This window comes from Pocillopora damicornis, chromosome 1 (genome assembly GCF_964200805.1).
Source record: "Pocillopora damicornis chromosome 1, jaPocDami1.2, whole genome shotgun sequence".
NCBI classification, from domain to species: Eukaryota; Metazoa; Cnidaria; class Anthozoa; order Scleractinia; family Pocilloporidae; genus Pocillopora; species Pocillopora damicornis.
This window is the reverse complement of record NC_142670.1, coordinates 15,700,682-15,713,115: the sequence shown is the minus strand read 5'-3', so window position 1 is coordinate 15,713,115 and position 12,434 is coordinate 15,700,682. Positions and strand designations below refer to the sequence as shown.

Here is a 12,434-nt window from a genome sequence, read left to right as displayed (position 1 = left end):
AGATCTTTTTAGCTGTGTGATCACGTAGTTTGCAGTAGGTAAACAAGGATTCGAAATGGCTGCTCAAGTACGTACCGCAGACGACATTTTATGAACGAAATTCCTTCTCCTCTAGCCGAAATTATTATATTCACGAAGAAAATAACCACTCCAATGACTGCGCTAATATAGAAATGGGCGACAATTGACGTAAAATCCTTTTAATACAAAAGTTGAGATTGTTAAAAACAGTCTTACGAGCATACGATCTTTAAAGTTTAAAAAAATACATGAGGCCGGCACAAAAGAGAGGCAAATATATTAAACAGAATCCAACCTTGAAAGTAGGCAGTTCAATGCGTGGGTGCTGTCGCATCTTATCCTAAGAAAGCGGCATTAACACTTGGACTTCGAAATGTCCTTTAAGACATGCATTGGTTTCGGAAAATTCGTTCCGTGATAGATTGTCCACAAAGAAAAAAAAAAGTAAACAAATTTGTTAAAGGAATCATTCGAGGATAGAATTTCCCCCTTAGGCCCCTTCCCTCTTTCTTAACTAGTCTAGTTATCAGGTTAAGAATATCCGTGCAATTCGGTGCTTAGGTCTGTGTTTCAGTTTTCTTCTGATTATTATTCTTTGAATAAAGGGATGAAAAAACAAAACAAAACAAAACAAGAAAAAAAAAAAGAAAAACAATCAGCCCAGTGACACCTGTTATTTGATTAAAACACGAGAGCCTAGTTTGAATGAGCAGTCAAAGCACTTGAACTGAACGCAACAGCTGAATGTGAGGTTTAGAAATGTGTCATGCACCTTTAATTTATCTCCAAGCGTCTATGAATCAGTATTACAGTATGCCATAAATTTACAAACTTGATTAATCCGAACAAATTGTTTGAGAGGCCAGGAGGGGGTACTAATCCCATCAACCAATCCTTCCTAAATCCAGATCCAACATTCGAGCGTCTCTGAATCATCTTACCTCATGCTCAGTAGCAACAAAGTACCACTGGTAAAGACCTTAGTATATGACTCACTGACTCCTACGAATTTGTAAAGTTTTTATAGAGATGTCCGGGACTCTCTAACCGTAATTGAATTTAACTGCTGCTGGCTATATTTCTAATAAAGTGGATACAGGGATACAAGCAACATGAGACCTGTGAGGAAGCCTCATTTCTTGAAAAATAATATTCCACAAGGGAACATATATCTGAAGCAGAACACGGAACTTCCTAAATTAATGTCGCGCTCGATAAGGTGCATTTGAACTAAACCAACGGCACCCAGAAATTTGTTAGCGATCATAAAATAGAAATCCTGATAATGATTTGTAATAGGAAACAAAACCGGCCATTGGGAGAACACTTTTCTCCCTGCTGATATCCATTACATTCAGTGCTTAAATTAAGGTTGTTTTCATTGTGTCCTTTTTCAAGCCTTTTGGGTGTAATATATTTTTCAAATTTGTTAGGGGCGGCAGGAATATTCAGTAGATGATAAGTGTGTACAGCATTGAATCAAAGAGATTGTTTCTTTTTAGAGAGATTTTGAGGTTATAGATGTAAAGAATGTAAAGAAAGGTTTATGTTTAGAAAAGTGTAAGATTTATTATGAAATAGAATATGAAAGTAGCCTCATACAAAACTTTTAACAAAAACTTTTTTCTGAATTCCGTTATGAACGATTTTGCATTGGTGATTTTCCCCAACAAATTGAAGTTGACTACTTAAACAAGACTTTCACGTGAAATAAGAAGAAAGGAAATAAATGGCTTGGATAAAATCCAATGTAAATCCAGAACCGAAAGGCACAAAACCTATCTGAAAGGAAAGAATACATAGTCGAGCGCGACAAAGGATCGTGGTTTGCCCAGCTTTCAATGATTTGCGGAGCTAGAACATGTTTAATTTTTCCCTTGGTTTTAGCCTTACCCTACCGTCGAAACGTACTGGAAGTATATTCGACTGACCAGTGAGATAATATAGCACAAAGAGATGATTTTAAGTGCCGCTCTCACTAAGAGCGGTCCTCTCGACTTCCCGTTGGAAAAAAGTTTTCTTTTATTTTTTCCCATGAAAAGGGTTTAGGACGCATGTTTCAAGAATACTCTAGTTGTTCTCCAATTCTCTCTTTTTGCGTCGCCACAAGTCAAAAATGATTTTTGACCAGACCACCCCTGTGAACGGCGATCGAAAGTGTAAAATGTCAAAGATTTTGTCCAGCGCGCAGCGACTACAACAATGTAGCTCTGGGAACTCTATCTTGCTACAAGTTACAAGATGTACTATATTCAGTTAGTTCACAGACAAAATATGGAAATTTTCAGCTGAAATATTTTACATGCCAGCGTGATCAGAGGAGACCCTTCTCTTCGACCTTAATTTGCATATTAAAAATTCAATACTTTGTACGAAAGAATTCTCAAAATACAGGCGTTAATCAGGCTTGAAAAACATATCAGTGCATTGTTTATACACCAATGAGGTCACGGATTGCCTTAAACCCGCGAGTAGATCTATAGCTTCCATCAACCAACTTCTTAAAAACAACGCAAATCCATGTGTTTGCTCAATTGCGCTCGTGTCAAAGATCATTTGCGTGATTCTGAAAATTGACCAATATCTCCTTTTAACCGTTCAAACTTCGTTCGTTTATCTTCTACATTAAGGATTTTAGGTTAATAGCAACTGAATGGGGAATAGAAGCCGAGTTGTCCTAAAAAGTTGCGGGAACGTGATCGGTCGTAACGCTTGCAAATTTGACACGAAAATAATTCTGATGCCTCTTTGAAAAGAAACAATAGCTTGAACAGTAGATATCGCAAGATCTTTGAGCATGTTACAAAAGAATACTCAATGCACTAGAAGTGCACACATCGAGTTCTGAATGCAATTGAATAGTCTGTTTAACAAATGCAGACGTACAGTAATTTTAGTCTTTACCAAATTATGTCATCGCAAAAAAAGTTCTAGGACCTGAGAGCATCTCAGTGACGGACCGTTAGAATTTTTATCAGGGGTACGAGGGGGGGCTGGGGGGTTGGGCAACAAGCCCCAAAAAAATCTATCACAGCTTTAAAGGAAGAAAAAACATCGTACAATTAGCAAAAATCCCCTCCTCCTCAAAAATCTAATGGTCCGTCCCTATGGTACCTTTTACATTATTCCAAAATGAGTTTCGTTCTGGAAAGAAATGGATTTCATACCGCGTTTACACTCAAGACAATCTAGCCTGTTAAAAAAAAGTATTTGTGTCCTTTTCTGTCTTTTTCTATGCTTTTTCTAAGTTGACAGAAATATCGGAAGTCAAGTATATTCGTTACACGAGGTCACACAACTCGGGTAATATTCACGGTTAAAATTCGCATATTTGAGCGGTCGAACAAGAAAAGTCATTTCGCGAAAACTAAAATATATTTTCACAAAAAAACTGCTGTGCAATTATTAGGACATATTGGGCTACCAAAAAAATATAAAAGTAGGAGTCAAAACGAATTTTGGGCGACTCGCCCAAATATTTCAAATTTGTTCTTAGTTGGATTGCAGGAAAATACTGACACTTTGTGATGACTTTTTGCAAATAGATTTCATCAGAGGCATGTTTAGTACTCAATTAAATGACGGTCATTTGTTGTACTCGCTTCCTTCGACTGAAGAGATGAAGTAACAGTTAAATCGATTTTTTTGTCATGCAGCGTGTGGTTGTGTTTTTGAAAACGGCGCGCGCACAATTTTTTTTTTCTTGTGTGCACTCGCGAGTCTGTGAAAGAACAGTCTATTAATTATAAGGGGTGCTATTCTCTGGAATGCAATTGCATTTAAACATCCAGATGTAAAATAATGAACGATGGACTAAAGATTCGAAACTAAGAAGGATTCATGAACTAAGAGACTTTCATTTCAAAGCAACATCCGCCTGAAACTTTGATTTAAGTAATAACGATTTTACATATTTCTAATGGCTTCCGTACTAACATTTCGTGGGAGCCTGGGCTTAAAGCAACGAGATAAATCAAGCAAATAAATAACGCTTAAAGTATAACGCGACAATCTATGTGCGTAAAAATTACTTGAGTCTTTCAATTCCTACAAGATAAATGTATCCATGTTAAAAATATAATTCTCATAAATTAAATAAACTAATTGGACATTCTCGTGAGTAGATCATAATTGGGAAATGTCGCGTGAACCGGAAACCAAGTGATACTCATACCTTACCCTGTTCGTTTGTTTTTGTTTGCTTTTTTTGCACACAGGGGTTGCCAAAGCTTTTACTTGCTTTGGCTTTTTGTTTTGTTTGTCTTTTTTTTTTGAGAAGAGAAGTAACTTTATCAGTTTTCGAGCACTCTTATTCCTTGAACTTTGTTGTCGTATAGAATGCAATTGAAAATACATTAAGTTATTTATGATAGGCTGTTGAACAACAACCAGCTGAGGAATTTACCATCAGGCATTTTCAGTAGTAATACCCATCTAGAGTGGCCGAATGGCTGCAGCCGCATTAACACTTGGACTATGAAATGTCCTTTGAAACATGCATTAGTTCAGGAAAATTTGTTCGCGAAATAGATTATCAAAGAAACATTTGAAAGGAAATTTTCTGGGGTAGAATTTCGCCCTTTGAACCTTTCCCTCTTCCTTAAATAGCCACATTAACAAGTTGAGAATATTCTATGTGGTTCAGTACTCAAGCCTGTGTTTCAATTTTCCTATAAATATTCTCTTTTGGACGAAGGGAAAAAAAATTTAAATAGAAAAAAAAGGAAAGGAAAAATGTGACAACCCCATATACAAATTATTATGTAATAATTGTGGGTTTATTTTAGGCCTTTCTATCAGAGCATGAGAACAGAAATAATAACTTTTTTAAGGGGAGCACTCTTATTCTCTGAACTTTGTTGTCGTATACAATGCAATTTAAAATACTTTAACTTATTTTTGATAGGCTGTTGAACAGCAACCAGTTGAAGAATTTACCATCAAGCATTTTCAGTAACAATAAGCGGCTGGACTGGCTGTAAGTTTGGAGTCTTTTCGAATATTTGTGTAAGAGCAACGCATGGAATCCGACCTTCAAAGCAGCCGCTTGAATGCGTGGGTGATATCGCATATTTGGGTTATATCCTAATAAAGCTGCATTAACACATTTTCATTTGAAACGTGCATCGGTTTAGGAAAATTCGTTCGCTAAATAGACGGTTAAAGAAAAATTTGTAAGGAAATTTTTTCAGCGATCATTCCGTGTGGAGCAGTGGTAGCGCTTGCGCTCTCTAAATAAGCTTAGCGGGGTTCGATTCCCTCTCACAACGAGAACGCCACTTTTTTTCCTTTATATGAAGGATGGTATTTTTGGTGGTATTTTTTCATTAACTGGCAGTCTATTTACCAAACTTTATTCCTTTTACTGCCGTCACCTAACCAGTTTATAAATGCATTATTTTGGTCAGATAAATGATTTTCTAGTCCGCGTTTTATGCCTTATTTACGCTCTCCATCATTGGTGAAGTTTATATGCTAAGATAAGCAACAATTAGGATAACTTAGAACGCGGCTTTGTTGAACAATAGCTAACTCTGTTTAATTATCCGACCCATAATTTTTTTGTGGGAAATGATAGACCAATCGTGCCATCTTTGTGTTTTCAAAACAAACTAGTTTTCTGAAGTCTGTGAATAAGATTCCTCCTCTTTCCTCTAAATTTCGTATTAATGCGAGCGGCCATCTGATTCCATTGCTAACTAAAAAATGGCGAGTCAAACTTTCTAGTGAGAGTGTGAGACATGTGCAACTGTTGTTTCTGTGAGACGGTAGAGTAGCTAGTGATACTTTGATCGTTGTGTCCTGACAGTTGCATAATATCAGTTGGCAGCAAGTCGTTGTTTCCAGATCTTACATTATTTACTCCCAAAGTAAAACGGTGCATCGTCGGTTTTCATTTCCGCGGGTCGCTTTTCTGCGTAGACTTTGTAAGCCTTTACTGGACATTCTGGTCACTCGGCACACCAAACATTTTCGGTGCAATGGCTTTTACATTCCGTGGATCGTTTCGTAAACCAGTTTTGGTTTCTCTTTCATCGAATTCGAGGTACACCTGCCCTATGGAAGTTTTGACAAAGTTTTACGTCTCACCTTGAACACATTTCTGTGTTCCTTGCAGCCTAGTAACCCTAAATGGATTATGTTGTTGAACCATACCGTGTTTAAAAGCGCTTCTGCCGTGGAACTTCCCTAGAGATCCTTTTCAAACAGAACTTGAACATCTTCTTCACTTAAAGCAGCAGAAGCATTCGGCTTGTTGCCCATACCTTTCCCTTTTAGATCCCTTTGCTTTGACTGGTGCGCTTTCCGAGTTTCCTCGAACTGGACGTCTTTCATAAGGCAAAGTCCATAGTTTACTTTTCTTCGAATGGCGCTCAAAGCTAGCGAAGAATGCTCTTAAGAAATTAGGCTCGTATTCCTAGTTGTCTTCTTTTTTGCGAACCGTTATAATGAACTCGCTGAGAAACTTGTTCAGCGCTTGAGGTGTCATTAGTTCATTTGCCTCGTCCCGCCTTTCAAAACAAGAAATTCATGGAACACCGCAACAAATCGTTTAGTCTTTTTCTTGGTGTTTTTATTTTTCTGTCCGTCTATGAACTCCTCTACTGATAATTTTAGGCTCTGAAAACGGTTAGTCTGATTTGAAGCCATCTTTCTTAAAAAAAATGCGTCGTTGTCAGTGTGATAGTGGCTTTATAAGGGTCGTAGTAATATATATCACATCCGACAAACTCTGTGGCCACATGCAATGCACGTATGTAGCGATGAATGAAATTACGAATAACGTCGCCACCGTCACTCTGCCGATGAATTGTTCATACGTTTCTATTTTTGAGCGTAGCGCTGGTGGGTATTATTGTACGTTATTGTTCATCTAATTGTAAATTTATTCCGATTTCTTCGAGAAGGTTACATCCTCCAGGTGTAGCGTGAGATTTTTAAGGTGAACGCACGAAAAGATAACACCGAGCGCCGAAGGCCGTCCAAAGTAAAGAATCCAGGAGCATGCTCTTACAGAAGATTTTAAATCTAGCGCCTCGAAAGTGCCATTTTTAAAACCCCTAACCAAGTTTATATGCAAAATTTGAGCCAAATCAGTAGGCCCGTCTGTCCGCAGCTTTTCGATCTGGCTTCTTTTTTATAGACTATCGCTTCTGATAAGGCCGAACCAACACTTGAAAGAGGAAATTTTATCAAATCGGTTCAGGAAAAATCGTTCGCTACATACATCACAGGGAACTTGTGATTGAAATTTGCGAATTCAATTAAAAAAGGGCAAAATTATGAAAATCGTCTAAGCCATTTCAAATGCTCTTTGCATAAAATATAATAATTGTTTGTGTTCTCCCCTTATTTTACAACGGTAAGGAAAAGCCCATTTAAGAAACTTAAATATCATGTTGTTTCCCATGCCGACATTGGCCGAACGTTACTACAACAATGAAGGAAAAAAAAGGATTTTAGCCTTTTTTTTTCTTTTTGCCGTAAATATTCTATTAGCAGCCTCGAAACGCAACTGGTTTGCAAATTTTTCGGTGCTTGAACTTGGCAGCTCAATTTAAAGAAAATTAAGAGCTAATGTCAACGTGCATCAGACAAACAGCGGCAAGTCACCCAAAATTTGCTTTCACTCCTACTTTCATGTTTGGTAGCCCAATATGTCCTAATAATTGTGGTGTAGTTTTTTTGTGAAAATATATTTTAGTTTTCGAGAAATAATTTTTTTAGTTTTACCGCTCAAATATGCAAATTTTTACCGTGACTATTACCCGAGTTGTGTGACCTCATGTGACGAATTTACTTGACCTTCAGTATTTCTGTCAACATAAACTTCTGTTTTATCAACTAAACTTAATTCCTTGTCATTACTGAAGCTGGCAAAGAAACATTTAGGTTTTGATGAATACTTTTGTCTGACATACTTTTCCTAAGTCGAAAAGTAGCATCAAAACAAAGACAGGTTTAACAATAACCGATATGACACAATCTACTGAGCTTCCACATTTTAAAAACAAAAGTATGGTTATAAAGTTACTGTAAAATATTTCCTTGTGTATTTGTGTTGTTCCATCTTGAGACCAACTCAAAGTCCAGCAAAATTTACTTGCTAGAGACTATGAAATATACATGGTGTTCATACATCTACTCCATCTCATTATATTAGTTGTATGACAAGTGTGACACACATAGAAATTCAAAGATGAAACAACCCCCGAAATATCAAAAGATGGTTTTTTTTTCCTATTTGCATGATATCTAGAAAAACCTTCTAGGAATTATTGCATTCAGAAATCTAAAATGTCCAGATCCATCTATGATTCCTTTGCCGGCGGAAGTCAAAGAATGTTTACAAAAGCTAATCTGATTGACAAGCTATATGCTGATTTAGCTAGTTTATCTGTTGTATAAGTGTCTCATCTTACATGATAATATATAGATTTGCTGTTCATTTAAGTCGTTCGCTGGTGAAACTTGTGGGTTTAGTTATCGAGATGACCGAAGTTGCATATCCCTAGTCGTTCCCTTGTGTAGTTGTCAAAAAGACATTTCAAGTCACTAACAGAGTTGCAAGTTTTCAATTATTTTGTCGGGTGCCGGCATCTTCGAGACGCCAAAAGACATCGGTGATTTTACAATTTGCCCCACTCAGATTCCAATAGTAGAGGCAGAGTGTCTAAAGAAGAGTGCGGCCGTAATAAAGGTAGGGTTAAGTCGATTCCGAAAGCCGATAGGGGGATTGGCAAGCGTGTATCACAGATGGTACTCAAGATGTCTGAAAAATTCATACAACCTGGCTCCGGTATTTAGGCTATACTTACCACCTTGTGCAAAATTACGCGTCCCGTCAGACTTATGTTTCGATCTGGAATTGGTCAATAGGCTACCAAATATCCAGACAGAGGCAGAGTTTTATATAGTAATGTCTGAGCACTTTGTTGGCTTCCCGTCGTCCGGCGGGACGGGTAATTATGCACACGGTGATAAAGGGACCTAGCCCTTCTATACTAGCTACTAAACGCTGACAAAACTTTTTTCTCTTCACCAAAAAGTCACATCAAAATTTGTCTCAAGTGTGCTGCACGTATCAGCACACTTATCAGTCGGGATAACAACATCTTCAGCTGCAGCCAAATAGGTAGGAAAGGGAATGCTCTCAGGGACTCTACTAATGCATTTGTGGGCTTAAGCCACTGGATCCTAACGGGGTAGAATAGTCTGGCAGCCTTGAATGCTACCACTACATCATAAAGATCGACATTAAACTTTCTCAGAAACCACTTAATTGCCAGCTTAACACAAACCTTTGCACTCCGTTCGAGTGCTGTTACGTTCTGATCTAGGTCTTCCTCCGCATCTATAGTTGCAATTGCACGGACGTTAGGGAAACAAGGAGCTTGATAAAGTTGGGAAACGGCGCTTAGTTTCACTTAACAAGCAAAAGGCAAAGGACCATCACCCTTCAAAAAATGCTTGGCTTTCAAAAAATGTTCGCCAACATCAAAAGTAGCGGCAGGCTCGAGCTTCAAGCTCAACAGTCGCTGAAAAGGTTGTGGTTATCCATCGTGGTGAATAACGATAGAAGCTAAGTTTTTGTCACGATGTAGTCATGCACGTGTGGTGTAGATTGAGACGTTTCGACTCCATACTGCTAGTCTTCTTCAGGCGATGAGGTCGACTGGTCATGCGTGATCTTATGGGCATGGTGCTCTGCTGTGATTAGTTGTTTTTCAACAGCTCTAATAGGTGCATTTCGATCCTTGCTGTTCACTCAGTGATTTGCTCCCTCGGCGGTCCGCTGTCGCACGGCTCTCCTGTTGCTGTGTTTTTTGATCGTGGGCATCCACGCTTCTGAAATTTCTATTCCACTATCCCTGTTGATGTTGTTCGGGTGAAGTCTTATATGAATTGCCTCTATGACCCTGCGGGTGTAGTAATAAGGGTCACGATCAATAAACTGTACTTCGTTCCAGAGTGGCTTGTGGCCGGTGTTGTGGGCATGCTCTGAAACGGCGGAGGTCTCGGTACGGGCGAATCGAATGTCTCTTGTTTTTGCAAGCAAAAGGATAACCATTAGAAACCAGAACAGATGACAGATGTTTTTTCTCCTCGGAGATGATGGAGGGTTTTGTTACGAGACGTTTGGCGCGCTCGTAAAGGCACTTAACAATACCGGGCTTTACTGATTGAGGGTGGTGTTAATCATGCGCTACGTATTGATCGGTGTGCGTGGACTTCCTGTATACGCTGGTGGTGAGGCGGCCGTCAGGTTCTCTTAAAATTGCGGTGTCTAGGAAGGCGAGTTTGTTGTCTTTTTCTGTCTCCATGGTGAAGCGGATGGAAAGCTGCTGGCTGTTTAGATGCTGTAAGAAGTCATCTACGTCTTCGCGATCCAGGATGGTAAAGGCATTGTCCACCAGATCCTAGGCTCGTAAGATGATGTATTTATCGCTTGTTCTTCGAAACTCTCCATGTACAGGTTAGCAATAACAGCGGAAACTGGACTCCCATGGTAGCACCGTTTTTTGCTCGTAAATCGATCTGTTATACTGGAAGAAAAAGTGTGAAAAAAAATGCTTTTTAACCACATAATGCCAAAAAAATTCCTAGTATAATCGGGAAGGGACTACCCTAAGGTACCTTTTACATAATTCCAAAATGAGTTTCGTTCCGGAAAGAAATGAATTTCATACCGCGGTTACATTCAAGATAATTTAGCCTGTTAAAAACAAGTATTTATGTCCTTTTCTGTCTTTTTCTATGCTTCCCTCGCTCCAAGAGGATTCATACAGATATGACTCTGGTATCATGTGACAACCGGGATGAACTCGTTCTTCAACAAAACTCATTCCGATATCATGTAAAAGGCCCCCTAAAAGATTTTATCCCCGGAGTATCACGCTTTGCTTTCCTGTCAGAATACTATAAATTTCAATAGCGTTGAAGCAACAACCCGCTTTAAACTGCTTCGCAGGCACTGAAACTAAAATTAGTGACCTCAAAAAGCACATATTTTAATATTTTCTATGCAACATAAACAAAAATCTTTATACAGGGTAAATATTCATTTGTGTCGGTATCAATTATTGCGTGACTAGCCTATGATATAAATGGGGAAGGGGAAAACACAACGCAAAATGAAGGCTCCTGGCAAACAGCAATACCCAGGCATATTATAATAATCGAAACAGCTAATAAAATCATAAATAAACAAAGTAAGAGTGTTATGTTAGATTTGTTTACAAATTGTAGAGATTTATGCCAGTAAACGGTGGCGATAGGTAAGCACACCATGTATATTTCATAGTCGCTAGCAAGTAAATTTTGCCGGACTTTGAGTTCGTGTCAAGATAGAACAACACAAATACAGAAGGAAATTTTTACAGTTACTTTATAACCATCCTTTTGTCTGTTGTAATCTGGAAGCTCAGTAGATTCTGTTATATCGGTCATTGTTAAAACTGTCTTTGTTTTGATGCTACTTTTCGACAAAGTATGTCGGACAAAAGTATTCACCAAAAACTAAATCTTTCTTTGCCAGCTTCAGTAGTGACAGGGGGTTAAGTTTAGATGATAAAACAAAGGATTATGTTGACAGAAATACCGGAGGTCAAGCATATCCGTTACACGAGGTCACACAACTCGGGTAATATTCACGGTGAAAATTTGCATATATTTAAGCGGTCGAACGAGGAAAGTCATTTCTCGAAAACTAAAATATATTTTCCCAAAAAAGCTGCACCACAATTATTAGAACTTATTGGGCTACAAAATATTAAAGTAGGAGTGAAAGCGAATTTTGGCTGACTTGCCAAAATGTCTCAAATTTGTTCCATGGATACTGAAATCCTCTCTTAGTTGGATTGAAGGAAAATGCTGACACACTTCGGCGTTTTTAATTCTTTGTGATGACTTTTTGCAAATGAATTTTATCCGAGACCATGTTAAGTACTCAATTAAATGACTCTCATTTTATTGTACTTGCTTCCTTCGAGTCACGAGAGGAAATAAAAGTGCAATCGATTTATTGCTATGCAACGTGTGGTTGTGTTTTTAAAAACGGCGCGCGCACATATCTTTTTTTTTCTTGAAGGCACCCGCGAGTATATGTAAGAACAGTCTATTAGTTACAAGGGGTGCTATTTTCTGGAATACAAATACATTCAAACATCCGCATAGAGCAAAAATGAACGATGGACTAGAGATTTGAAACTGAGCAAGATTCATGAACTAAGAGACTTTCATTTCAAAGCGACATCCACCTGAACCTTTGATTTAAGTAATGACGATTTTATATGTTTCTAATGGCTTCAGTATTAAACATTCAGTATTCAGTATTTCAGTAACTTGTAAATTATTGCAAACCTAGTACTCAGATACAAGACCACATAAGCATCAGCTTAAAGTATTATCGT

The 12,434-nt window shown here is 38.2% G+C and overlaps 1 long non-coding RNA gene across 2 annotated transcripts in view; it reads left to right on the top strand.

Annotated features, from left to right (window-relative positions):
* The window catches only part of LOC113669918 (uncharacterized), a 257,015-nt gene that overhangs the window by 8,444 nt on the left and 236,137 nt on the right, over nucleotides 1-12,434 (top strand). The gene's annotated exons all lie outside the window — the stretch shown is intronic.